This window comes from Phallusia mammillata, chromosome 1 (genome assembly GCF_965637545.1).
Source record: "Phallusia mammillata chromosome 1, kaPhaMamm4.hap1.1, whole genome shotgun sequence".
In the NCBI taxonomy this organism is placed as follows: Eukaryota; Metazoa; Chordata; class Ascidiacea; order Phlebobranchia; family Ascidiidae; genus Phallusia; species Phallusia mammillata.
Window position 1 is genome coordinate 18,418,614 of NC_137252.1, and position 16,562 is coordinate 18,435,175.

Consider the following 16,562-nt stretch of genomic DNA (forward strand, 5'->3'; position numbering starts at 1 on the left):
CGTCTCTTCAAATTAAAGCTTCGTTCGATACGACCTCGGATTGTGGACTACTAAAAACAAAACAAAAAAGTGACTACAACACTTGGTATTCCTAGGCGGTCACCCATCCAAGTACTGACCAAGCCGGAGGTTAAGCAACCTCGGGCTTGGTCAGTGCTTGGATGGGTGACCGCCCAGGAATGCCAAGTGTTGTAGTCACTTTTTTGTTTTTTTAGTGCTCCAGAATCCGAGGTCGTATCGATCAATGTTTGAATTTGCATTGACGTTGTGGACTACGACCACACCAGGTTGAAAGCACCCGATCTCGTTCGATCTCGGAAGTTAAGCAACCTCGGGCTTGGTTAGTACTTGGATGGGTGACCGCCTAGGAATACCAAGTGTTGTAGTCTCTTTTTTGTTTTTTTAGTGCTCCAGAATCCGAGGTCGTATCGATCAATGTTTGAATTTGCATTGACGTTGTGGACTACGACCACACCAGGTTGAAAGCACCCGATCTCGTTCGATCTCGGAAGTTAAGCAACCTCGGGCTTGGTCAGTACTAGGATGGGTGACCGCCTAGGAATACCAAGTGTTGTAGTCTCTTTTTTGTTTTGTTTTTAGTGCTTCACAATCCGAGGGCGTATTGCTCAAAGTTTGAATTTGCATTGACGTTGTGGACTACGACCACACCAGGTTGAAAGCACCCGATCTCGTTCTATCTCGGAAGTTAAGCAACCTCGGGCTTGGTCAGTGCTTGGATGGGTGACCGCCTAGGAATGCCAAGTGTTGTAGTCAGTTTTTTGTTTTGTTTTTAGTGCTCCACAATCCGAGGGCGTATCGATCAAAGTTTGAATTTGCAGACAGGTTCTTAACTACGACCACACCAGGTTGAAAGCACCCGATCTCGTTCGATCTCGGAAGTTAAGCAACCTCGGACTTGGTCAGTACTTGGATGGGTGACCGCCTAGGAATACCAAGTGTTGTAGTCTCTTTTTTGTTTTGTTTTTAGTGCTTCACAATCCGAGGGCGTATTTGCATTGACGTTGTGGACTACGACCGCGCCAGGTTGAAAGCACCCGATCTCGTTCGATCTCGGAAGTTCAGCAGCCTCGGGCTTGGTCAGTACTTGGATGGGTGACCGCCTAGGAATACCAAGTGTTGTAGTCACTTTTTTGTTTTGTTTTTAGTGCTCCACAATCCGAGGTCGTATCGCCCAAAGTTTGAATTTGCATTGACGTTGTGGACTACGACCACACCAGGTTGAAAGCACCCGATCTCGGAAGATCAGCAACCTCGGGCTTGGTCAGTACTTGGATGGGTGACCGCCTAGGAATACCAAGTGTTGTAGTCTCTTTTTTGTTTTGTTTTTAGTGCTTCACAATCCGAGGGCGTATTTGCATTGACGTTGTGGACTACGACCGCGCCAGGTTGAAAGCACCCGATCTCGTTTGATCTCGGAAGTTAAGCAGCCTCGGGCTTGGTCAGTACTTGGATGGGTGACCGCCTAGGAATACCAAGTGTTGTAGTCACTTTTTTATTTTTTTAGTGCTCCACAATTCGAGGTCGTATCGATCAAAGTTTGAATTTGCATTGACGTTGTGGACTACGACCACACCAGGTTGAAAGCACCCGATCTCGTTCGATCTCGGAAGTTAAGCAACCTCGGGCTTGGTCAGTACTTGGATGGGTGACCGCCTAGGAATACCAAGTGTTGTAGTCTCGTTTTTTTAGTGGATGAGAAACCGAGGTCGCATCGATCAAAGTTTGAATTTGCATTGACGTTGTGGACTACGACCACACCAGGTTGAAATCACCCGATCTCGTTCGATCTCGGAAGTTAAGCAACCTCGGGCTTGGTCAGTACTTGGATGGGTGACCGCCTAGGAATACCAAGTGTTGTATTCACTTTTTTGGTTTGTTTTTAGTGCTCCACAATCCGAGGGCGTATCACTCACAGTTTCAATTTGCTTTGACGTTCTGGACTACGACCAAACCACGTTGAAAGCACCCGATCTCATTCGATCTCGGCAGTTAAGCAACCTCGGGCTTGGTCAGTACTTGGATGGGTGACCGCCTAGGAATACCAAGTGTTGTAGTCACTTTTTTGTTTTGTTTTAGTGCTTCACAATCCGAGGGCGTATTTGCATTGACGTTGTGGACTACGACCGCGCCAGGTTGAAAGCACCCGATCTCGTTCGATCTCGGAAGTTAAGCAGCCTCGGGCTTGGTCAGTACTTGGATGGGTGACCGCCTAGGAATACCAAGTGTTGTAGTCACTTTTTTGTTTTGTTTTTAGTGCTCCACAATCCGAGGTCGTATCGATCAAAGTTTGAATTTGCAGACAGGTTCTTAACTACGACCACACCAGGTTGAAAGCACCCGATCTCGTTCGATCTCGGAAGTTAAGCAACCTCGGGCTTGGTCAGTACTTGGATGGGTGACCGCCTAGGAATACCAAGTGTTGTAGTCACTTTTTCGTTTTGTTTTTAGTGCTCCACAATCCGAGGTCGTATCGCCCAAAGTTTGAATTTGCATTGACGTTCTGGACTACGACCACACCAGGTTGAAAGCACCCGATCTCGGAAGATCAGCAACCTCGGGCTTGGTCAGTACTTGGATGGGTGACCGCCTAGGAATACCAAGTGTTGTAGTCACTTTTTTGTTTTGTTTTAGTGCTTCACAATCCGAGGGCGTATTTGCATTGACGTTGTGGACTACGACCGCGCCAGGTTGAAAGCAACCGATCTCGTTCGATCTCGGAAGTTAAGCAGCCTCGGGCTTGGTCAGTACTTGGATGGGTGACCGCCTAGGAATACCAAGTGTTGTAGTCACTTTTTTGTTTTGTTTTTAGTGCTCCACAATCCGAGGTCGTATCGATCAAAGTTTGAATTTGCAGACAGGTTCTTAACTACGACCACACCAGGTTGAAAGCACCCGATCTCGTTCGATCTCGGCAGTTAAGCAACCTCGGGCTTGGTCAGTACTTGGATGGGTGACCGCCTAGGAATACTAAGTGTTGTAGTCACTTTTTCGTTTTGTTTTTAGTGCTCCACAATCCGAGGTCGTATCGCCCAAAGTTTGAATTTGCAGAGACGTTCTGGACTACGACCACACCAGGTTGAAAGCACCCGATCTCGGAAGATCAGCAACCTCGGGCTTGGTCAGTACTTGGATGGGTGACCGCCTAGGAATACCAAGTGTTGTAGTCACTTTTTTGTTTTGTTTTAGTGCTCCACAATCCGAGGGCGTATTTGCATTGACGTTGTGGACTACGAACGCGACAGGTTGAAAGCACCCGATCTCGTTCGATCTCGGAAGTTAAGCAGCCTCGGGCTTGGTCAGTACTTGGATGGGTGACCGCCTAGGAATACCAAGTGTTGTAGTCACTTTTTTGTTTTTTTAGTGCTCCAGAATCCGAGGTCGTATCGATCAATGTTTGAATTTGCATTGACGTTGTGGACTACGACCACACCAGGTTGAAAGCACCCGATCTCGTTCGATCTCGGAAGTTAAGCAACCTCGGGCTTGGTCAGTACTTGGATGGGTGACCGCCTAGGAATACCAAGTGTTGTAGTCTCTTTTTTGTTTTGTTTTTAGTGCTTCACAATCCGAGGGCGTATTGCTCAAAGTTTGAATTTGCATTGACGTTGTGGACTACGACCACACCAGGTTGAAAGCACCCGATCTCGTTCTATCTCGGAAGTTAAGCAACCTCGGGCTTGGTCAGTGCTTGGATGGGTGACCGCCTAGGAATGCCAAGTGTTGTAGTCAGTATTTTGTTTTGTTTTTAGTGCTCCACAATCCGAGGGCGTATCGATCAAAGTTTGAATTTGCAGACAGGTTCTTAACTACGACCACACCAGGTTGAAAGCACCCGATCTCGTTCGATCTCGGAAGTTAAGCATCCTCGGACTTGGTCAGTACTTGGATGGGTGACCGCCTAGTAATACCAAGTGTTCTAGTCTCTTTTTTGTTTTGTTTTTAGTGCTTCACAATCCGAGGGGCTATTTGCATTGACGTTGTGGACTACGACCGCGCCAGGTTGAAAGCACCCGATCTCGTTCTATCTCGGAAGTTAACCAGCCTCGGGCTTGGTCAGTACTTGGATGGGTGACCGCCTAGGAATACCAAGTGTTGTAGTCACTTTTTTGTTTTTTTAGTGCTCCACAATTCGAGGTCGTATCGATCAAAGTTTGAATTTGCATTGACGTTGTGGACTACGACCACACCAGGTTGAAAGCACCCGATCTCGTTCGATCTCGGAAGTTAAGCAACCTCGGACTTGGTCAGTACTTGGATGGGTGACCGCCTAGGAATACCAAGTGTTGTATTCACTTTTTTGGTTTCTTTTTAGTGCTCCACAATCCGAGGGCGTATCACTCAAAGTTTCAATTTGCTTTGACGTTCTGGACTACGACCACACCAGGTTGAAAGCACCCGATCTCGTTCGATCTCGGCAGTTAAGCAACCTCGGGCTTGGTCAGTACTTGGATGGGTGACCGCCTAGGAATACCAAGTGTTGTAGTCACTTTTTCGTTTTGTTTTTAGTGCTCCACAATCCGAGGTCGTATCGCCCAAAGTTTGAATTTGCATTGACGTTCTGGACTACGACCACACCAGGTTGAAAGCACCCGATCTCGGAAGATCAGCAACCTCGGGCTTGGTCAGTACTTGGATGGGTGACCGCCTAGGAATACCAAGTGTTGTAGTCACTTTTTTGTTTTGTTTTAGTGCTTCACAATCCGAGGGCGTATTTGCATTGACGTTGTGGACTACGACCGCACCAGGTTGAAAGCACCCGATCTCGTTCGATCTCGGAAGTTAAGCAGCCTCGGGCTTGGTCAGTACTTGGATGGGTGACCGCCTAGGAATACCAAGTGTTGTAGTCACTTTTTTGTTTTTTTAGTGCTCCAGAATCCGAGATCGTATCGCTCAAAGTTTGAATTTGCATTGACGTTGTGGACTACGACCACACCAGGTTGAAAGCACCCGATCTCGTTCGATCTCGGAAGTTAAGCAACCTCGGGCTTGGTCAGTACTTGGATGGGTGACCGCCTAGGAATACCAAGTGTTGTAGTCACTTTTTTGTTTTGTTTTTAGTGCTCCACAATCCGAGGGCGTATCGCTCAAACTTTGAATTTGCATTGACGTTCTGGACTACGACCACACCAGGTTGAAAGCACCCGATCTCGTTCGATCTCGGCAGTTAAGCAACCTCGGGCTTGGTCAGTGCTTGGATGGGTGACCGCCTAGGAATACCAAGTGTTGTAGTCGCGTTTTTTTAGTGGATGAGAAACCGAGGTCGCTTCGATCAAAGTTTGAATTTGCATTGACGTTGTGGACTACGATTACACCAGGTTGAAATCACCCGATCTCGTTCGATCTCGGAAGTTAAGCAACCTCGGGCTTGGTCAGTACTTGGATGGGTGACCGCCTAGGAATACCAAGTGTTGTATTCACTTTTTTGTTTTGTTTTTAGTGCTCCACAATCCGAGGGCGTATCGCTCAAAGTTTCAATTTGCATTGACGTTCTGGACTACGACCACACCACGTTGAAAGCACCCGATCTCGTTCGATCTCCGCAGTTAAGCAACCTCGGGCTTGGTCAGTACTTGGATGGGTGACCGCCTAGGAATACCAAGTGTTGTAGTCACTTTTTCGTTTTGTTTTTAGTGCTCCACAATCCAAGGTCGTATCGCCCAAAGTTTGAATTTGCAGAGACGTTCTGGACTACGACCACACCAGGTTGAAAGCACCCGATCTCGGAAGATCAGCAACTTCGGGCTTGGTCAGTACTTGGATGGGTGACCGCCCAGGAATACCAAGTGTTGTAGTCACTTTTTTGTTTTGTTTTAGTGCTTCACAATCCGAGGGTGTATTTGCATTGACGTTGTGGACTACGACCGCGCCAGGTTGAAAGCACCCGATCTCGTTCGATCTCGGAAGTTAAGCAGCCTCGGGCTTGGTCAGTACTTGGATGGGTGACCGCCTAGGAATACCAAGTGTTGTAGTCTCTTTTTTGTTTTGTTTTTAGTGCTCCACAATCCGAGGTCGTATCGATCAAAGTTTGAATTTGCATTGACGTTGTGGACTACGACCACACCAGGTTGAAATCACCCGATCTCGTTCGATCTCGCAAGTTAAGCAACCTCGGGCTTGGTCAGTACTTGGATGGGTGACCGCCTAGGAATACCAAGTGTTGTATTCACTTTTTTTTTGTTTTTAGTGCTCCACAATCCGAGGGCGTATCACTCAAAGTTTCAATTTGCTTTGACGTTCTGGACTACGACCACACCACGTTGAAAGCACCCGATCTCGTTCGATCTCGGCAGTTAAGCAACCTCGGGCTTGGTCAGTACTTGGATGGGTGACCGCCTAGGAATACCAAGTGTTGTAGTCACTTTTTCGTTTTGTTTTTAGTGCTCCACAATCCGAGGGCGTATTTGCATTGACGTTGTGGACTACGACCGCGCCAGGTTGAAAGCACCCGATCTCGTTCGATCTCGGAAGTTAAGCAGCCTCGGGCTTGGTCAGTACTTGGATGGGTGACCGCCTAGGAATACCAAGTGTTGTAGTCACTTTTTTGTTTTTTTTAGTGCTCCAGAATCCGAGATCGTATCGCTCAAAGTTTGAATTTGCTTTGACGTTGTGGACTACGACCACACCAGGTTGAAAGCACCCGATCTCGTTCGATCTCGGAAGTTAAGCAACCTCGGGCTTGGTCAGTACTTGGATGGGTGACCGCCTAGGAATACCAAGTGTTGTAGTCACTTTTTTGTTTTGTTTTTAGTGCTCCACAATCCGAGGGCGTATCGCTCAAAGTTTCAATTTGCATTGAGGTTCTGGACTACGACCACACCAGGTTGAAAGCACCCGATCTCGTTCGATCTCGGAAGTTAAGCAACCTCGGGCTTAGTCAGTACTTGGATGGGTGACCGCCTAGGAATACCAAGTGTTGTAGTCTCTTTTTTGTTTTGTTTTTAGTGCTTCACAATCCGAGGGCTTATCGCTCAAACTATGAATTTGCATTGACGTTGTGGACTACGACCACAGCAGGTTGAAAGCACCCGATCTCGTTCGATCTCGGAAGTTAAGCAACCTCGGGCTTGGTCAGTGCTTGGATGGGTGACCGCCTAGGAATACCAAGTGTTGTAGTCTCGTTTTTTTAGTGGATGAGAAACCGAGGTCGCTTCGATCAAAGTTTGAATTTGCATTGACGTTGTGGACTACGACCACACCAGGTTGAAATCACCCGATCTCGTTCGATCTCGGAAGTTAAGCAACCTCGGGCTTGGTCAGTACTTGGATGGGTGACCGCCTAGGAATACCAAGTGTTGTATTCACTTTTTTGTTTTGTTTTTAGTGCTCCACAATCCGAGGTCGTATCGCTCAAAGTTTCAATTTGCATTGACGTTCTGGACTACGACCACACCACGTTGAAAGCACCCGATCTCGTTCGATCTCGGCAGTTAAGCAACCTCGGGCTTGGTCAGTACTTGGATGGGTGACCGCCTAGGAATACCAAGTGTTGTAGTCACTTTTTCGTTTTGTTTTTAGTGCTCCACAATCCGAGGTCGTATCGCCCAAAGTTTGAATTTGCAGAGACGTTGTGGACTACGACCACACCAGGTTGAAAGCACCCGATCTCGGAAGATCAGCAACTTCGGGCTTGGTCAGTACTTGGATGGGTGACCGCCTAGGAATACCAAGTGTTGTAGTCACTTTTTTGGTTTGTTTTAGTGCTTCACAATCCGAGGGCGTATTTGCATTGACGTTGTGGACTACGACCGCGCCAGGTTGAAAGCACCCGATCTCGTTCGATCTCGGAAGTTAAGCAGCCTCGGGCTTGGTCAGTACTTGGATGGGTGACCGCCTAGGAATACCAAGTGTTGTAGTCACTTTTTTGTTTTTTTAGTGCTCCAGAATCCGAGATCGTATCGCTCAAAGTTTGAATTTGCATTGACGTTGTGGACTACGACCACACCAGGTTGAAAGCACCCGATCTCGTTCGATCTCGGAAGTTAAGCAACCTCGGGCTTGGTCAGTACTTGGATGGGTGACCGCCTAGGAATACCAAGTGTTGTAGTCACTTTTTTGTTTTGTTTTTAGTGCTCCACAATCCGAGGGCGTATCGCTCAAACTTTGAATTTGCATTGACGTTCTGGACTACGACCACACCAGGTTGACAGCACCCGATCTCGTTCGATCTCGGCAGTTAAGCAACCTCGGGCTTGGTCAGTGCTTGGATGGGTGACCGCCTAGGAATACCAAGTGTTGTAGTCTCGTTTTTTTAGTGGATGAGAAACCGAGGTCGCTTCGATCAAAGTTTGAATTTGCATTGACGTTGTGGACTACGATTACACCAGGTTGAAATCACCCGATCTCGTTCGATCTCGGAAGTTAAGCAACCTCGGGCTTGGTCAGTACTTGGATGGGTGACCGCCTAGGAATACCAAGTGTTGTAGTCTCTTTTTTGTTTTGTTTTTAGTGCTCCACAATCCGAGATCGTATCGATCAAAGTTTGAATTTGCATTGACGTTGTGGACTACGACCACACCAGGTTGAAATCACCCGATCTCGTTCGATCTCGGAAGTTAAGCAACCTCGGGCTTGGTCAGTACTTGGATGGGTGACCGCCTAGGAATACCAAGTGTTGTATTCACTTTTTTGGTTTGTTTTTAGTGCTCCACAATCCGAGGGCGTATCACTCAAAGTTTCAATTTGCTTTGACGTTCTGGACTACGACCACACCACGTTGAAAGCACCCGATCTCGTTCGATCTCGGCAGTTAAGCAACCTCGGGCTTGGTCAGTACTTGGATGGGTGACCGCCTAGGAATACCAAGTGTTGTAGTCACTTTTTCGTTTTGTTTTTAGTGCTCCACAATCCGAGGGCGTATTTGCATTGACGTTGTGGACTACGACCGCGCCAGGTTGAAAGCACCCGATCTCGTTCGATCTCGGAAGTTAAGCAGCCTCGGGCTTGGTCAGTACTTGGATGGGTGACCGCCTAGGAATACCAAGTGTTGTAGTCACTTTTTTGTTTTTTTTAGTGCTCCAGAATCCGAGATCGTATCGCTCAAAGTTTGAATTTGCATTGACGTTGTGGACTACGACCACACCAGGTTGAAAGCACCCGATCTCGTTCGATCTCGGCAGTTAAGCAACCTCGGGCTTGGTCAGTACTTGGATGGGTGACCGCCTAGGAATAACAAGTGTTGTAGTCACTTTTTTGTTTTGTTTTTAGTGCTCCACAATCCGAGGGCGTATCGCTCAAAGTTTGAATTTGCATTGAGGTTCTGGACTACGACCACACCAGGTTGAAAGCACCCGATCTCGTTCGATCTCGGAAGTTAAGCAACCTCGGGCTTGGTCAGTACTTGGATGGGTGACCGCCTAGGAATACCAAGTGTTGTAGTCTCTTTTTTGTTTTGTTTTTAGTGCTTCACAATCCGAGGGCTTATCGCTCAAACTATGAATTTGCATTGACGTTGTGGACTACGACCACAGCAGGTTGAAAGCACCCGATCTCGTTCGATCTCGGAAGTTAAGCAACCTCGGGCTTGGTCAGTGCTTGGATGGGTGACCGCCTAGGAATACCAAGTGTTGTAGTCTCGTTTTTTTAGTGGATGAGAAACCGAGGTCGCTTCGATCAAAGTTTGAATTTGCATTGACGTTGTGGACTACGACCACACCAGGTTGAAATCACCCGATCTCGTTCGATCTCGGAAGTTAAGCAACCTCGGGCTTGGTCAGTACTTGGATGGGTGACCGCCTAGGAATACCAAGTGTTGTATTCACTTTTTTGTTTTGTTTTTAGTGCTCCACAATCCGAGGTCGTATCGCTCAAAGTTTCAATTTGCATTGACGTTCTGGACTACGACCACACCACGTTGAAAGCACCCGATCTCGTTCGATCTCGGCAGTTAAGCAACCTCGGGCTTGGTCAGTACTTGGATGGGTGACCGCCTAGGAATACCAAGTGTTGTAGTCACTTTTTCGTTTTGTTTTTAGTGCTCCACAATCCGAGGTCGTATCGCCCAAAGTTTGAATTTGCAGAGACGTTCTGGACTACGACCACACCAGGTTGAAAGCACCCGATCTCGGAAGATCAGCAACTTCGGGCTTGGTCAGTACTTGGATGGGTGACCGCCTAGGAATACCAAGTGTTGTAGTCACTTTTTTGTTTTGTTTTAGTGCTTCACAATCCGAGGGCGTATTTGCATTGACGTTGTGGACTACGACCGCGCCAGGTTGAAAGCACCCGATCTCGTTCGATCTCGGAAGTTAAGCAGCCTCGGGCTTGGTCAGTACTTGGATGGGTGACCGCCTAGGAATACCAAGTGTTGTAGTCACTTTTTTGTTTTTTTAGTGCTCCAGAATCCGAGATCGTATCGCTCAAAGTTTCAATTTGCATTGACGTTCTGGACTACGACCACACCAGGTTGAAAGCACCCGATCTCGTTCGATCTCGGAAGTTAAGCAACCTCGGGCTTGGTCAGTACTTGGATGGGTGACCGCCTAGGAATACCAAGTGATGTAGTCACTTTTTTGTTTTGTTTTTAGTGCTCCACAATCCGAGGGCGTATCGCTCAAACTTTGAATTTGCATTGACGTTCTGGACTACGACCACACCAGGTTGAAAGCACCCGATCTCGTTCGATCTCGGCAGTTAAGCAACCTCGGGCTTGGTCAGTGCTTGGATGGGTGACCGCCTAGGAATACCAAGTGTTGTAGTCTCGTTTTTTTAGTGGATGAGAAACCGAGGTCGCTTCGATCAAACTTTGAATTTACATTGACGTTGTGGACTACGATTACACCAGGTTGAAATCACCCGATCTCGTTCGATCTCGGAAGTTAAGCAACCTCGGGCTTGGTCAGTACTTGGATGGGTGACCGCCTAGGAATACCAAGTGTTGTATTCACTTTTTTGTTTTGTTTTTAGTGCTCCACAATCCGAGGGCGTATCGCTCAAAGTTTGAATTTGCATTGACGTTCTGGACTACGACCACACCACGTTGAAAGCACCCGATCTCGTTCGATCTCCGCAGTTAAGCAACCTCGGGCTTGGTCAGTACTTGGATGGGTGACCGCCTAGGAATACCAAGTGTTGTAGTCACTTTTTCGTTTTGTTTTTAGTGCTCCACAATCCAAGGTCGTATCGCCCAAAGTTTGAATTTGCATTGACGTTCTGGACTACGACCACACCAGGTTGAAAGCACCCGATCTCGGAAGATCAGCAAATTCGGGCTTGGTCAGTACTTGGATGGGTGACCGCCTAGGAATACCAAGTGTTGTAGTCACTTTTTTGTTTTGTTTTAGTGCTTCACAATCCGAGGGTGTATTTGCATTGACGTTGTGGACTACGACCGCGCCAGGTTGAAAGCACCCGATCTCGTTCGATCTCGGAAGTTAAGCAGCCTCGGGCTTGGTCAGTACTTGGATGGGTGACCGCGTAGGAATACCAAGTGTTGTATTCACTTTTTTGTTTTGTTTTTAGTGCTCCACAATCCGAGGTCGTATCGATCAAAGTTTGAATTTGCATTGACGTTGTGGACTACGACCACACCAGGTTGAAATCACCCGATCTCGTTCGATCTCGGAAGTTAAGCAACCTCGGGCTTGGTCAGTACTTGGATGGGTGACCGCCTAGGAATACCAAGTGTTGTATTCACTTTTTTGGTTTGTTTTTAGTGCTCCACAATCCGAGGGCGTATCACTCAAAGTTTCAATTTGCTTTGACGTTGTGGACTACGACCACACCACGTTGAAAGCACCCGATCTCGTTCGATCTCGGCAGTTAAGCAACCTCGGGCTTGGTCAGTACTTGGATGGGTGACCGCCTAGGAATACCAAGTGTTGTAGTCACTTTTTCGTTTTGTTTTTAGTGCTCCACAATCCGAGGGCGTATTTGCATTGACGTTGTGGACTACGACCGCGCCAGGTTGAAAGCACCCGATCTCGTTCGATCTCGGAAGTTAAGCACCCTCGGGCTTGGTCAGTACTTGGATGGGTGACCGCCTAGGAATACCAAGTGTTGTAGTCACTTTTTTGTTTTTTTTAGTGCTCCAGAATCCGAGATCGTATCGCTCAAAGTTTGAATTTGCATTGACGTTGTGGACTACGACCACACCAGGTTGAAAGCACCCGATCTCGTTCGATCTCGGAAGTTAAGCAACCTCGGGCTTGGTCAGTACTTGGATGGGTGACCGCCTAGGAATACCAAGTGTTGTAGTCACTTTTTTGTTTTGTTTTTAGTGCTCCACAATCCGAGGGCGTATCGCTCAAAGTTTGAATTTGCATTGAGGTTCTGGACTACGACCACACCAGGTTGAAAGCACCCGATCTCGTTCGATCTCGGAAGTTAAGCAACCTCGGGCTTGGTCAGTACTTGGATGGGTGACCGCCTAGGAATACCAAGTGTTGTAGTCTCTTTTTTGTTTTGTTTTTAGTGCTTCACAATCCGAGGGCTTATCGCTCAAACTATGAATTTGCATTGACGTTGTGGACTACGACCACAGCAGGTTGAAAGCACCCGATCTCGTTCGATCTCGGAAGTTAAGCAACCTCGGGCTTGGTCAGTGCTTGGATGGGTGACCGCCTAGGAATACCAAGTGTTGTAGTCTCGTTTTTTTAGTGGATGAGAAACCGAGGTCGCTTCGATCAAAGTTTGAATTTGCATTGACGTTGTGGACTACGACCACACCAGGTTGAAATCACCCGATCTCGTTCGATCTCGGAAGTTAAGCAACCTCGGGCTTGGTCAGTACTTGGATGGGTGACCGCCTAGGAATACCAAGTGTTGTATTCACTTTTTTGTTTTGTTTTTAGTGCTCCACAATCCGAGGTCGTATCGCTCAAAGTTTCAATTTGCATTGACGTTCTGGACTACGACCACACCACGTTGAAAGCACCCGATCTCGTTCGATCTCGGAAGTTAAGCAACCTCGGGCTTGGTCAGTACTTGGATGGGTGACCGCCTAGGAATACCAAGTGTTGTAGTCACTTTTTCGTTTTGTTTTTAGTGCTCCACAATCCGAGGTCGTATCGCCCAAAGTTTGAATTTGCAGAGACGTTCTGGACTACGACCACACCAGGTTGAAAGCACCCGATCTCGGAAGATCAGCAACTTCGGGCTTGGTCAGTACTTGGATGGGTGACCGCCTAGGAATACCAAGTGTTGTAGTCTCTTTTTTGTTTTGTTTTAGTGCTTCACAATCCGAGGGCGTATTTGCATTGACGTTGTGGACTACGACCGCGCCAGGTTGAAAGCACCCGATCTCGTTCGATCTCGGAAGTTAAGCAGCCTCGGGCTTGGTCAGTACTTGGATGGGTGACCGCGTAGGAATACCAAGTGTTGTATTCACTTTTTTGTTTTGTTTTTAGTGCTCCACAATCCGAGGTCGTATCGATCAAAGTTTGAATTTGCATTGACGTTCTGGACTACGACCACACCACGTTGAAAGCACCCGATCTCGTTCGATCTCCGCAGTTAAGCAACCTCGGGCTTGGTCAGTACTTGGATGGGTGACCGCCTAGGAATACCAAGTGTTGTAGTCACTTTTTCGTTTTGTTTTTAGTGCTCCACAATCCAAGGTCGTATCGCCCAAAGTTTGAATTTGCATTGACGTTCTGGACTACGACCACACCAGGTTGAAAGCACCCGATCTCGGAAGATCAGCAAATTCGGGCTTGGTCAGTACTTGGATGGGTGACCGCCTAGGAATACCAAGTGTTGTAGTCACTTTTTTGTTTTGTTTTAGTGCTTCACAATCCGAGGGTGTATTTGCATTGACGTTGTGGACTACGACCGCGCCAGGTTGAAAGCACCCGATCTCGTTCGATCTCGGAAGTTAAGCAGCCTCGGGCTTGGTCAGTACTTGGATGGGTGACCGCGTAGGAATACCAAGTGTTGTATTCACTTTTTTGTTTTGTTTTTAGTGCTCCACAATCCGAGGTCGTATCGATCAAAGTTTGAATTTGCATTGACGTTGTGGACTACGACCACACCAGGTTGAAATCACCCGATCTCGTTCGATCTCGGAAGTTAAGCAACCTCGGGCTTGGTCAGTACTTGGATGGGTGACCGCCTAGGAATACCAAGTGTTGTATTCACTTTTTTGGTTTGTTTTTAGTGCTCCACAATCCGAGGGCGTATCACTCAAAGTTTCAATTTGCTTTGACGTTGTGGACTACGACCACACCACGTTGAAAGCACCCGATCTCGTTCGATCTCGGCAGTTAAGCAACCTCGGGCTTGGTCAGTACTTGGATGGGTGACCGCCTAGGAATACCAAGTGTTGTAGTCACTTTTTCGTTTTGTTTTTAGTGCTCCACAATCCGAGGGCGTATTTGCATTGACGTTGTGGACTACGACCGCGCCAGGTTGAAAGCACCCGATCTCGTTCGATCTCGGAAGTTAAGCAGCCTCGGGCTTGGTCAGTACTTGGATGGGTGACCGCCTAGGAATACCAAGTGTTGTAGTCACTTTTTTGTTTTTTTTAGTGCTCCAGAATCCGAGATCGTATCGCTCAAAGTTTGAATTTGCATTGACGTTGTGGACTACGACCACACCAGGTTGAAAGCACCCGATCTCGTTCGATCTCGGAAGTTAAGCAACCTCGGGCTTGGTCAGTACTTGGATGGGTGACCGCCTAGGAATACCAAGTGTTGTAGTCACTTTTTTGTTTTGTTTTTAGTGCTCCACAATCCGAGGGCGTATCGCTCAAAGTTTGAATTTGCATTGAGGTTCTGGACTACGACCACACCAGGTTGAAAGCACCCGATCTCGTTCGATCTCGGAAGTTAAGCAACCTCGGGCTTGGTCAGTACTTGGATGGGTGACCGCCTAGGAATACCAAGTGTTGTAGTCTCTTTTTTGTTTTGTTTTTAGTGCTTCACAATCCGAGGGCTTATCGCTCAAACTATGAATTTGCATTGACGTTGTGGACTACGACCACACCAGGTTGAAAGCACCCGATCTCGTTCGATCTCGGAAGTTAAGCAACCTCGGGCTTGGTCAGTGCTTGGATGGGTGACCGCCTAGGAATACCAAGTGTTGTAGTCTCGTTTTTTTAGTGGATGAGAAACCGAGGTCGCTTCGATCAAAGTTTGAATTTGCATTGACGTTGTGGACTACGACCACACCAGGTTGAAATCACCCGATCTCGTTCGATCTCGGAAGTTAAGCAACCTCGGGCTTGGTCAGTACTTGGATGGGTGACCGCCTAGGAATACCAAGTGTTGTATTCACTTTTTTGTTTTGTTTTTAGTGCTCCACAATCCGAGGTCGTATCGCTCAAAGTTTCAATTTGCATTGACGTTCTGGACTACGACCACACCACGTTGAAAGCATCCGATCTCGTTCGATCTCGGCAGTTAAGCAACCTCGGGCTTGGTCAGTACTTGGATGGGTGACCGCCTAGGAATACCAAGTGTTGTAGTCACTTTTTCGTTTTGTTTTTAGTGCTCCACAATCCGAGGTCGTATCGCCCAAAGTTTGAATTTGCAGAGACGTTCTGGACTACGACCACACCAGGTTGAAAGCACCCGATCTCGGAAGATCAGCAACTTCGGGCTTGGTCAGTACTTGGATGGGTGACCGCCTAGGAATACCAAGTGTTGTAGTCACTTTTTTGTTTTGTTTTTAGTGCTCCACAATCCGAGGGCGTATCGCTCAAAGTTTGAATTTGCATTGAGGTTCTGGACTACGACCACACCAGGTTGAAAGCACCCGATCTCGTTCGATCTCGGAAGTTAAGCAACCTCGGGCTTGGTCAGTACTTGGATGGGTGACCGCCTAGGAATACCAAGTGTTGTAGTCTCTTTTTTGTTTTGTTTTTAGTGCTTCACAATCCGAGGGCTTATCGCTCAAACTATGAATTTGCATTGACGTTGTGGACTACGACCACAGCAGGTTGAAAGCACCCGATCTCGTTCGATCTCGGAAGTTAAGCAACCTCGGGCTTGGTCAGTGCTTGGATGGGTGACCGCCTAGGAATACCAAGTGTTGTAGTCTCGTTTTTTTAGTGGATGAGAAACCGAGGTCGCTTCGATCAAAGTTTGAATTTGCATTGACGTTGTGGACTACGACCACACCAGGTTGAAATCACCCGATCTCGTTCGATCTCGGAAGTTAAGCAACCTCGGGCTTGGTCAGTACTTGGATGGGTGACCGCCTAGGAATACCAAGTGTTGTATTCACTTTTTTGTTTTGTTTTTAGTGCTCCACAATCCGAGGTCGTATCGCTCAAAGTTTCAATTTGCATTGACGTTCTGGACTACGACCACACCACGTTGAAAGCACCCGATCTCGTTCGATCTCGGAAGTTAAGCAACCTCGGGCTTGGTCAGTACTTGGATGGGTGACCGCCTAGGAATACCAAGTGTTGTAGTCACTTTTTCGTTTTGTTTTTAGTGCTCCACAATCCGAGGTCGTATCGCCCAAAGTTTGAATTTGCAGAGACGTTCTGGACTACGACCACACCAGGTTGAAAGCACCCGATCTCGGAAGATCAGCAACTTCGGGCTTGGTCAGTACTTGGATGGGTGACCGCCTAGGAATACCAAGTGTTGTAGTCACTT

The 16,562-nt window shown here is 47.5% G+C and overlaps 72 non-coding genes and 15 pseudogenes across 72 annotated transcripts; all 87 read left to right on the forward strand.

Moving 5' to 3' along the window:
* The first annotated feature begins 270 nt into the window (after positions 1-270).
* LOC145209609 (5S ribosomal RNA) lies at positions 271-389 on the forward strand. The gene has a single exon (XR_013855128.1). It is a non-coding gene; the product is annotated as a 5S ribosomal RNA (ribosomal RNA).
* Positions 390-461: 72 nt separating this feature from the next.
* Positions 462-580, forward strand: LOC145211158 (5S ribosomal RNA). The gene has a single exon (XR_013856472.1). It is a non-coding gene; the product is annotated as a 5S ribosomal RNA (ribosomal RNA).
* A 75-nt stretch (positions 581-655) lies between these two features.
* LOC145210760 (5S ribosomal RNA) lies at positions 656-774 on the forward strand. Its single transcript, XR_013856205.1, has one exon. It is a non-coding gene; the product is annotated as a 5S ribosomal RNA (ribosomal RNA).
* A 75-nt stretch (positions 775-849) lies between these two features.
* Positions 850-968, forward strand: LOC145210189 (5S ribosomal RNA). Its single transcript, XR_013855669.1, has one exon. It is a non-coding gene; the product is annotated as a 5S ribosomal RNA (ribosomal RNA).
* Positions 969-1,027: 59 nt separating this feature from the next.
* LOC145210725 (5S ribosomal RNA) lies at positions 1,028-1,146 on the forward strand. Its single transcript, XR_013856172.1, has one exon. It is a non-coding gene; the product is annotated as a 5S ribosomal RNA (ribosomal RNA).
* Positions 1,147-1,221: 75 nt separating this feature from the next.
* Positions 1,222-1,330, forward strand: LOC145210853 (5S ribosomal RNA; annotated as a pseudogene).
* Positions 1,331-1,389: 59 nt separating this feature from the next.
* Positions 1,390-1,508, forward strand: LOC145210535 (5S ribosomal RNA). Its single transcript, XR_013855996.1, has one exon. It is a non-coding gene; the product is annotated as a 5S ribosomal RNA (ribosomal RNA).
* Positions 1,509-1,580: 72 nt separating this feature from the next.
* On the forward strand, positions 1,581-1,699 carry LOC145210684 (5S ribosomal RNA). Its single transcript, XR_013856134.1, has one exon. It is a non-coding gene; the product is annotated as a 5S ribosomal RNA (ribosomal RNA).
* A 66-nt stretch (positions 1,700-1,765) lies between these two features.
* On the forward strand, positions 1,766-1,884 carry LOC145210311 (5S ribosomal RNA). The gene has a single exon (XR_013855784.1). It is a non-coding gene; the product is annotated as a 5S ribosomal RNA (ribosomal RNA).
* Positions 1,885-1,959: 75 nt separating this feature from the next.
* Positions 1,960-2,078, forward strand: LOC145210407 (5S ribosomal RNA). Its single transcript, XR_013855874.1, has one exon. It is a non-coding gene; the product is annotated as a 5S ribosomal RNA (ribosomal RNA).
* Positions 2,079-2,136: 58 nt separating this feature from the next.
* Positions 2,137-2,255, forward strand: LOC145210441 (5S ribosomal RNA). The gene has a single exon (XR_013855906.1). It is a non-coding gene; the product is annotated as a 5S ribosomal RNA (ribosomal RNA).
* Positions 2,256-2,330: 75 nt separating this feature from the next.
* Positions 2,331-2,449, forward strand: LOC145209973 (5S ribosomal RNA). The gene has a single exon (XR_013855468.1). It is a non-coding gene; the product is annotated as a 5S ribosomal RNA (ribosomal RNA).
* Positions 2,450-2,524: 75 nt separating this feature from the next.
* Positions 2,525-2,633, forward strand: LOC145210857 (5S ribosomal RNA; annotated as a pseudogene).
* A 58-nt stretch (positions 2,634-2,691) lies between these two features.
* Positions 2,692-2,810, forward strand: LOC145210711 (5S ribosomal RNA). Its single transcript, XR_013856160.1, has one exon. It is a non-coding gene; the product is annotated as a 5S ribosomal RNA (ribosomal RNA).
* Positions 2,811-2,885: 75 nt separating this feature from the next.
* Positions 2,886-3,004, forward strand: LOC145210485 (5S ribosomal RNA). Its single transcript, XR_013855947.1, has one exon. It is a non-coding gene; the product is annotated as a 5S ribosomal RNA (ribosomal RNA).
* Positions 3,005-3,079: 75 nt separating this feature from the next.
* On the forward strand, positions 3,080-3,188 carry LOC145210858 (5S ribosomal RNA; annotated as a pseudogene).
* Positions 3,189-3,246: 58 nt separating this feature from the next.
* LOC145210825 (5S ribosomal RNA) lies at positions 3,247-3,365 on the forward strand (annotated as a pseudogene).
* Positions 3,366-3,437: 72 nt separating this feature from the next.
* On the forward strand, positions 3,438-3,556 carry LOC145210695 (5S ribosomal RNA). Its single transcript, XR_013856145.1, has one exon. It is a non-coding gene; the product is annotated as a 5S ribosomal RNA (ribosomal RNA).
* Positions 3,557-3,631: 75 nt separating this feature from the next.
* LOC145210761 (5S ribosomal RNA) lies at positions 3,632-3,750 on the forward strand. Its single transcript, XR_013856206.1, has one exon. It is a non-coding gene; the product is annotated as a 5S ribosomal RNA (ribosomal RNA).
* Positions 3,751-3,825: 75 nt separating this feature from the next.
* Positions 3,826-3,944, forward strand: LOC145210831 (5S ribosomal RNA; annotated as a pseudogene).
* A 59-nt stretch (positions 3,945-4,003) lies between these two features.
* LOC145210829 (5S ribosomal RNA) lies at positions 4,004-4,122 on the forward strand (annotated as a pseudogene).
* Positions 4,123-4,194: 72 nt separating this feature from the next.
* On the forward strand, positions 4,195-4,313 carry LOC145210295 (5S ribosomal RNA). Its single transcript, XR_013855769.1, has one exon. It is a non-coding gene; the product is annotated as a 5S ribosomal RNA (ribosomal RNA).
* Positions 4,314-4,388: 75 nt separating this feature from the next.
* Positions 4,389-4,507, forward strand: LOC145209816 (5S ribosomal RNA). The gene has a single exon (XR_013855321.1). It is a non-coding gene; the product is annotated as a 5S ribosomal RNA (ribosomal RNA).
* Positions 4,508-4,582: 75 nt separating this feature from the next.
* LOC145210859 (5S ribosomal RNA) lies at positions 4,583-4,691 on the forward strand (annotated as a pseudogene).
* Positions 4,692-4,749: 58 nt separating this feature from the next.
* Positions 4,750-4,868, forward strand: LOC145210199 (5S ribosomal RNA). Its single transcript, XR_013855679.1, has one exon. It is a non-coding gene; the product is annotated as a 5S ribosomal RNA (ribosomal RNA).
* A 72-nt stretch (positions 4,869-4,940) lies between these two features.
* LOC145209648 (5S ribosomal RNA) lies at positions 4,941-5,059 on the forward strand. The gene has a single exon (XR_013855165.1). It is a non-coding gene; the product is annotated as a 5S ribosomal RNA (ribosomal RNA).
* A 75-nt stretch (positions 5,060-5,134) lies between these two features.
* Positions 5,135-5,253, forward strand: LOC145210459 (5S ribosomal RNA). The gene has a single exon (XR_013855922.1). It is a non-coding gene; the product is annotated as a 5S ribosomal RNA (ribosomal RNA).
* A 66-nt stretch (positions 5,254-5,319) lies between these two features.
* LOC145210593 (5S ribosomal RNA) lies at positions 5,320-5,438 on the forward strand. Its single transcript, XR_013856049.1, has one exon. It is a non-coding gene; the product is annotated as a 5S ribosomal RNA (ribosomal RNA).
* Positions 5,439-5,513: 75 nt separating this feature from the next.
* Positions 5,514-5,632, forward strand: LOC145210743 (5S ribosomal RNA). The gene has a single exon (XR_013856189.1). It is a non-coding gene; the product is annotated as a 5S ribosomal RNA (ribosomal RNA).
* Positions 5,633-5,707: 75 nt separating this feature from the next.
* On the forward strand, positions 5,708-5,816 carry LOC145210891 (5S ribosomal RNA; annotated as a pseudogene).
* A 58-nt stretch (positions 5,817-5,874) lies between these two features.
* LOC145210384 (5S ribosomal RNA) lies at positions 5,875-5,993 on the forward strand. Its single transcript, XR_013855852.1, has one exon. It is a non-coding gene; the product is annotated as a 5S ribosomal RNA (ribosomal RNA).
* Positions 5,994-6,068: 75 nt separating this feature from the next.
* On the forward strand, positions 6,069-6,187 carry LOC145210708 (5S ribosomal RNA). Its single transcript, XR_013856157.1, has one exon. It is a non-coding gene; the product is annotated as a 5S ribosomal RNA (ribosomal RNA).
* A 73-nt stretch (positions 6,188-6,260) lies between these two features.
* LOC145210486 (5S ribosomal RNA) lies at positions 6,261-6,379 on the forward strand. The gene has a single exon (XR_013855948.1). It is a non-coding gene; the product is annotated as a 5S ribosomal RNA (ribosomal RNA).
* A 59-nt stretch (positions 6,380-6,438) lies between these two features.
* LOC145210443 (5S ribosomal RNA) lies at positions 6,439-6,557 on the forward strand. Its single transcript, XR_013855907.1, has one exon. It is a non-coding gene; the product is annotated as a 5S ribosomal RNA (ribosomal RNA).
* Positions 6,558-6,630: 73 nt separating this feature from the next.
* Positions 6,631-6,749, forward strand: LOC145209649 (5S ribosomal RNA). Its single transcript, XR_013855166.1, has one exon. It is a non-coding gene; the product is annotated as a 5S ribosomal RNA (ribosomal RNA).
* A 75-nt stretch (positions 6,750-6,824) lies between these two features.
* On the forward strand, positions 6,825-6,943 carry LOC145210042 (5S ribosomal RNA). Its single transcript, XR_013855532.1, has one exon. It is a non-coding gene; the product is annotated as a 5S ribosomal RNA (ribosomal RNA).
* A 75-nt stretch (positions 6,944-7,018) lies between these two features.
* Positions 7,019-7,137, forward strand: LOC145210621 (5S ribosomal RNA). Its single transcript, XR_013856075.1, has one exon. It is a non-coding gene; the product is annotated as a 5S ribosomal RNA (ribosomal RNA).
* Positions 7,138-7,203: 66 nt separating this feature from the next.
* On the forward strand, positions 7,204-7,322 carry LOC145210312 (5S ribosomal RNA). Its single transcript, XR_013855785.1, has one exon. It is a non-coding gene; the product is annotated as a 5S ribosomal RNA (ribosomal RNA).
* A 75-nt stretch (positions 7,323-7,397) lies between these two features.
* LOC145210487 (5S ribosomal RNA) lies at positions 7,398-7,516 on the forward strand. The gene has a single exon (XR_013855949.1). It is a non-coding gene; the product is annotated as a 5S ribosomal RNA (ribosomal RNA).
* A 75-nt stretch (positions 7,517-7,591) lies between these two features.
* Positions 7,592-7,700, forward strand: LOC145210881 (5S ribosomal RNA; annotated as a pseudogene).
* Positions 7,701-7,758: 58 nt separating this feature from the next.
* LOC145210444 (5S ribosomal RNA) lies at positions 7,759-7,877 on the forward strand. Its single transcript, XR_013855908.1, has one exon. It is a non-coding gene; the product is annotated as a 5S ribosomal RNA (ribosomal RNA).
* A 72-nt stretch (positions 7,878-7,949) lies between these two features.
* Positions 7,950-8,068, forward strand: LOC145209651 (5S ribosomal RNA). The gene has a single exon (XR_013855168.1). It is a non-coding gene; the product is annotated as a 5S ribosomal RNA (ribosomal RNA).
* Positions 8,069-8,143: 75 nt separating this feature from the next.
* Positions 8,144-8,262, forward strand: LOC145210514 (5S ribosomal RNA). The gene has a single exon (XR_013855975.1). It is a non-coding gene; the product is annotated as a 5S ribosomal RNA (ribosomal RNA).
* A 66-nt stretch (positions 8,263-8,328) lies between these two features.
* LOC145210200 (5S ribosomal RNA) lies at positions 8,329-8,447 on the forward strand. The gene has a single exon (XR_013855680.1). It is a non-coding gene; the product is annotated as a 5S ribosomal RNA (ribosomal RNA).
* A 75-nt stretch (positions 8,448-8,522) lies between these two features.
* Positions 8,523-8,641, forward strand: LOC145210313 (5S ribosomal RNA). Its single transcript, XR_013855786.1, has one exon. It is a non-coding gene; the product is annotated as a 5S ribosomal RNA (ribosomal RNA).
* Positions 8,642-8,716: 75 nt separating this feature from the next.
* On the forward strand, positions 8,717-8,835 carry LOC145210488 (5S ribosomal RNA). Its single transcript, XR_013855950.1, has one exon. It is a non-coding gene; the product is annotated as a 5S ribosomal RNA (ribosomal RNA).
* A 59-nt stretch (positions 8,836-8,894) lies between these two features.
* Positions 8,895-9,013, forward strand: LOC145210445 (5S ribosomal RNA). Its single transcript, XR_013855909.1, has one exon. It is a non-coding gene; the product is annotated as a 5S ribosomal RNA (ribosomal RNA).
* A 73-nt stretch (positions 9,014-9,086) lies between these two features.
* LOC145210195 (5S ribosomal RNA) lies at positions 9,087-9,205 on the forward strand. Its single transcript, XR_013855675.1, has one exon. It is a non-coding gene; the product is annotated as a 5S ribosomal RNA (ribosomal RNA).
* Positions 9,206-9,280: 75 nt separating this feature from the next.
* Positions 9,281-9,399, forward strand: LOC145210707 (5S ribosomal RNA). Its single transcript, XR_013856156.1, has one exon. It is a non-coding gene; the product is annotated as a 5S ribosomal RNA (ribosomal RNA).
* A 75-nt stretch (positions 9,400-9,474) lies between these two features.
* Positions 9,475-9,593, forward strand: LOC145210622 (5S ribosomal RNA). Its single transcript, XR_013856076.1, has one exon. It is a non-coding gene; the product is annotated as a 5S ribosomal RNA (ribosomal RNA).
* Positions 9,594-9,659: 66 nt separating this feature from the next.
* Positions 9,660-9,778, forward strand: LOC145210315 (5S ribosomal RNA). The gene has a single exon (XR_013855787.1). It is a non-coding gene; the product is annotated as a 5S ribosomal RNA (ribosomal RNA).
* A 75-nt stretch (positions 9,779-9,853) lies between these two features.
* On the forward strand, positions 9,854-9,972 carry LOC145210489 (5S ribosomal RNA). The gene has a single exon (XR_013855951.1). It is a non-coding gene; the product is annotated as a 5S ribosomal RNA (ribosomal RNA).
* A 75-nt stretch (positions 9,973-10,047) lies between these two features.
* LOC145210882 (5S ribosomal RNA) lies at positions 10,048-10,156 on the forward strand (annotated as a pseudogene).
* Positions 10,157-10,214: 58 nt separating this feature from the next.
* Positions 10,215-10,333, forward strand: LOC145210446 (5S ribosomal RNA). The gene has a single exon (XR_013855910.1). It is a non-coding gene; the product is annotated as a 5S ribosomal RNA (ribosomal RNA).
* Positions 10,334-10,405: 72 nt separating this feature from the next.
* Positions 10,406-10,524, forward strand: LOC145210068 (5S ribosomal RNA). The gene has a single exon (XR_013855557.1). It is a non-coding gene; the product is annotated as a 5S ribosomal RNA (ribosomal RNA).
* Positions 10,525-10,599: 75 nt separating this feature from the next.
* LOC145210299 (5S ribosomal RNA) lies at positions 10,600-10,718 on the forward strand. Its single transcript, XR_013855772.1, has one exon. It is a non-coding gene; the product is annotated as a 5S ribosomal RNA (ribosomal RNA).
* A 66-nt stretch (positions 10,719-10,784) lies between these two features.
* LOC145210594 (5S ribosomal RNA) lies at positions 10,785-10,903 on the forward strand. Its single transcript, XR_013856050.1, has one exon. It is a non-coding gene; the product is annotated as a 5S ribosomal RNA (ribosomal RNA).
* Positions 10,904-10,978: 75 nt separating this feature from the next.
* LOC145210745 (5S ribosomal RNA) lies at positions 10,979-11,097 on the forward strand. Its single transcript, XR_013856191.1, has one exon. It is a non-coding gene; the product is annotated as a 5S ribosomal RNA (ribosomal RNA).
* A 75-nt stretch (positions 11,098-11,172) lies between these two features.
* On the forward strand, positions 11,173-11,281 carry LOC145210911 (5S ribosomal RNA; annotated as a pseudogene).
* Positions 11,282-11,339: 58 nt separating this feature from the next.
* On the forward strand, positions 11,340-11,458 carry LOC145210701 (5S ribosomal RNA). Its single transcript, XR_013856150.1, has one exon. It is a non-coding gene; the product is annotated as a 5S ribosomal RNA (ribosomal RNA).
* Positions 11,459-11,533: 75 nt separating this feature from the next.
* Positions 11,534-11,652, forward strand: LOC145210316 (5S ribosomal RNA). Its single transcript, XR_013855788.1, has one exon. It is a non-coding gene; the product is annotated as a 5S ribosomal RNA (ribosomal RNA).
* A 75-nt stretch (positions 11,653-11,727) lies between these two features.
* LOC145210491 (5S ribosomal RNA) lies at positions 11,728-11,846 on the forward strand. The gene has a single exon (XR_013855952.1). It is a non-coding gene; the product is annotated as a 5S ribosomal RNA (ribosomal RNA).
* Positions 11,847-11,905: 59 nt separating this feature from the next.
* LOC145210620 (5S ribosomal RNA) lies at positions 11,906-12,024 on the forward strand. Its single transcript, XR_013856074.1, has one exon. It is a non-coding gene; the product is annotated as a 5S ribosomal RNA (ribosomal RNA).
* A 73-nt stretch (positions 12,025-12,097) lies between these two features.
* On the forward strand, positions 12,098-12,216 carry LOC145209652 (5S ribosomal RNA). Its single transcript, XR_013855169.1, has one exon. It is a non-coding gene; the product is annotated as a 5S ribosomal RNA (ribosomal RNA).
* A 75-nt stretch (positions 12,217-12,291) lies between these two features.
* LOC145210720 (5S ribosomal RNA) lies at positions 12,292-12,410 on the forward strand. Its single transcript, XR_013856167.1, has one exon. It is a non-coding gene; the product is annotated as a 5S ribosomal RNA (ribosomal RNA).
* A 75-nt stretch (positions 12,411-12,485) lies between these two features.
* LOC145210623 (5S ribosomal RNA) lies at positions 12,486-12,604 on the forward strand. The gene has a single exon (XR_013856077.1). It is a non-coding gene; the product is annotated as a 5S ribosomal RNA (ribosomal RNA).
* A 66-nt stretch (positions 12,605-12,670) lies between these two features.
* Positions 12,671-12,789, forward strand: LOC145210317 (5S ribosomal RNA). The gene has a single exon (XR_013855789.1). It is a non-coding gene; the product is annotated as a 5S ribosomal RNA (ribosomal RNA).
* A 75-nt stretch (positions 12,790-12,864) lies between these two features.
* On the forward strand, positions 12,865-12,983 carry LOC145210355 (5S ribosomal RNA). The gene has a single exon (XR_013855825.1). It is a non-coding gene; the product is annotated as a 5S ribosomal RNA (ribosomal RNA).
* A 75-nt stretch (positions 12,984-13,058) lies between these two features.
* Positions 13,059-13,167, forward strand: LOC145210877 (5S ribosomal RNA; annotated as a pseudogene).
* A 58-nt stretch (positions 13,168-13,225) lies between these two features.
* LOC145210702 (5S ribosomal RNA) lies at positions 13,226-13,344 on the forward strand. Its single transcript, XR_013856151.1, has one exon. It is a non-coding gene; the product is annotated as a 5S ribosomal RNA (ribosomal RNA).
* A 75-nt stretch (positions 13,345-13,419) lies between these two features.
* On the forward strand, positions 13,420-13,538 carry LOC145210747 (5S ribosomal RNA). The gene has a single exon (XR_013856192.1). It is a non-coding gene; the product is annotated as a 5S ribosomal RNA (ribosomal RNA).
* A 75-nt stretch (positions 13,539-13,613) lies between these two features.
* On the forward strand, positions 13,614-13,722 carry LOC145210912 (5S ribosomal RNA; annotated as a pseudogene).
* A 58-nt stretch (positions 13,723-13,780) lies between these two features.
* LOC145210703 (5S ribosomal RNA) lies at positions 13,781-13,899 on the forward strand. Its single transcript, XR_013856152.1, has one exon. It is a non-coding gene; the product is annotated as a 5S ribosomal RNA (ribosomal RNA).
* Positions 13,900-13,974: 75 nt separating this feature from the next.
* Positions 13,975-14,093, forward strand: LOC145210319 (5S ribosomal RNA). The gene has a single exon (XR_013855791.1). It is a non-coding gene; the product is annotated as a 5S ribosomal RNA (ribosomal RNA).
* Positions 14,094-14,168: 75 nt separating this feature from the next.
* Positions 14,169-14,287, forward strand: LOC145210492 (5S ribosomal RNA). The gene has a single exon (XR_013855953.1). It is a non-coding gene; the product is annotated as a 5S ribosomal RNA (ribosomal RNA).
* A 59-nt stretch (positions 14,288-14,346) lies between these two features.
* LOC145210447 (5S ribosomal RNA) lies at positions 14,347-14,465 on the forward strand. Its single transcript, XR_013855911.1, has one exon. It is a non-coding gene; the product is annotated as a 5S ribosomal RNA (ribosomal RNA).
* Positions 14,466-14,538: 73 nt separating this feature from the next.
* LOC145209653 (5S ribosomal RNA) lies at positions 14,539-14,657 on the forward strand. Its single transcript, XR_013855170.1, has one exon. It is a non-coding gene; the product is annotated as a 5S ribosomal RNA (ribosomal RNA).
* A 75-nt stretch (positions 14,658-14,732) lies between these two features.
* LOC145210732 (5S ribosomal RNA) lies at positions 14,733-14,851 on the forward strand. The gene has a single exon (XR_013856178.1). It is a non-coding gene; the product is annotated as a 5S ribosomal RNA (ribosomal RNA).
* Positions 14,852-14,926: 75 nt separating this feature from the next.
* On the forward strand, positions 14,927-15,045 carry LOC145210084 (5S ribosomal RNA). Its single transcript, XR_013855571.1, has one exon. It is a non-coding gene; the product is annotated as a 5S ribosomal RNA (ribosomal RNA).
* A 66-nt stretch (positions 15,046-15,111) lies between these two features.
* Positions 15,112-15,230, forward strand: LOC145210320 (5S ribosomal RNA). Its single transcript, XR_013855792.1, has one exon. It is a non-coding gene; the product is annotated as a 5S ribosomal RNA (ribosomal RNA).
* A 75-nt stretch (positions 15,231-15,305) lies between these two features.
* Positions 15,306-15,424, forward strand: LOC145210700 (5S ribosomal RNA). Its single transcript, XR_013856149.1, has one exon. It is a non-coding gene; the product is annotated as a 5S ribosomal RNA (ribosomal RNA).
* Positions 15,425-15,499: 75 nt separating this feature from the next.
* Positions 15,500-15,608, forward strand: LOC145210883 (5S ribosomal RNA; annotated as a pseudogene).
* A 75-nt stretch (positions 15,609-15,683) lies between these two features.
* LOC145210744 (5S ribosomal RNA) lies at positions 15,684-15,802 on the forward strand. Its single transcript, XR_013856190.1, has one exon. It is a non-coding gene; the product is annotated as a 5S ribosomal RNA (ribosomal RNA).
* Positions 15,803-15,877: 75 nt separating this feature from the next.
* LOC145210624 (5S ribosomal RNA) lies at positions 15,878-15,996 on the forward strand. The gene has a single exon (XR_013856078.1). It is a non-coding gene; the product is annotated as a 5S ribosomal RNA (ribosomal RNA).
* A 66-nt stretch (positions 15,997-16,062) lies between these two features.
* On the forward strand, positions 16,063-16,181 carry LOC145210321 (5S ribosomal RNA). Its single transcript, XR_013855793.1, has one exon. It is a non-coding gene; the product is annotated as a 5S ribosomal RNA (ribosomal RNA).
* Positions 16,182-16,256: 75 nt separating this feature from the next.
* LOC145210356 (5S ribosomal RNA) lies at positions 16,257-16,375 on the forward strand. The gene has a single exon (XR_013855826.1). It is a non-coding gene; the product is annotated as a 5S ribosomal RNA (ribosomal RNA).
* A 75-nt stretch (positions 16,376-16,450) lies between these two features.
* LOC145210884 (5S ribosomal RNA) lies at positions 16,451-16,559 on the forward strand (annotated as a pseudogene).
* The last annotated feature ends 3 nt before the right edge of the window (positions 16,560-16,562 follow it).